The sequence below is a fragment of the Morone saxatilis genome, unplaced genomic scaffold (assembly GCF_004916995.1).
Source record: "Morone saxatilis isolate NCDOM2014 unplaced genomic scaffold, NCSU_SB_2.0 Contig24, whole genome shotgun sequence".
NCBI lineage: Eukaryota > Metazoa > Chordata > Actinopteri > Moronidae > Morone > Morone saxatilis.
In genome coordinates this window covers 21,078,266-21,078,984 of record NW_023339807.1, presented here as the reverse complement: position 1 = coordinate 21,078,984, position 719 = coordinate 21,078,266, and the positions used below count along the sequence as shown (strand labels likewise).

General features: G+C 37.8%; 1 protein-coding gene across 1 annotated transcript in view; it reads left to right on the top strand.

Moving 5' to 3' along the window:
• LOC118335936 (protein Aster-A-like) overlaps positions 1-719 on the top strand; it is a gene marked incomplete at its 5' end in the record, with an annotated part of 14,414 nt that overhangs the window by 10,756 nt on the left and 2,939 nt on the right.

Genomic DNA, 719 nt, shown 5'->3' with positions numbered 1-719 from the left:
TGTGTGTGGCTGACCTGCAACCGCAACAGAGAGACTGCAGCACCATAATAATACTCTTTATCTCCAAAGCATATGTACTCGTATGTACATAAAATTCTTTTTTTTAATCTTGTTTATTGTGCATTTTTATATCGCCATGACAATGAAAATACAATTTATTGATCAGCTCTAACACCAGCCCAAACAAAACGCAACAACTGGGCACCAGTTTATATGAACTGAACCAACGGGCAAGGAGTGTATCGTCTATTTGTAGTAGGTTTACCCACATTTAAACAACTAGTTTTGGTGTAAACAGTGTATATCAGGAGTCTTACTTTTTGGTCTGCCCACTTTTTTTTTTCTACTACCAAAACAGTCAATTCCTACCAATCATTTCCCACATTTCCCAGAATGACTTTAAAAACCTTTTAAAGAGCAGGATTTGTCTAGTTCTCAGCTGTGGGTTCAACTGGAAGATATGGAGACCAGTCATTAATAGTTCACAACAATCACTCAACACGCAGCATATATTGTAGCTGCAGTGCATTCTGGTCTATGGGAGCTACTCAAATTGGTATCGGTGTCAGTATGTGTGATTGTTGACTCCAGAAAGTATTCCCTATTTAACCATTAAACTACAAGATCTGTCAGTTGTTTACAACACTGACATTTGTGTCAGGGTGGATTTTCCTGTAATAAACTTACATTGTATCATGGATAAGTGCTGGGTTGTGATG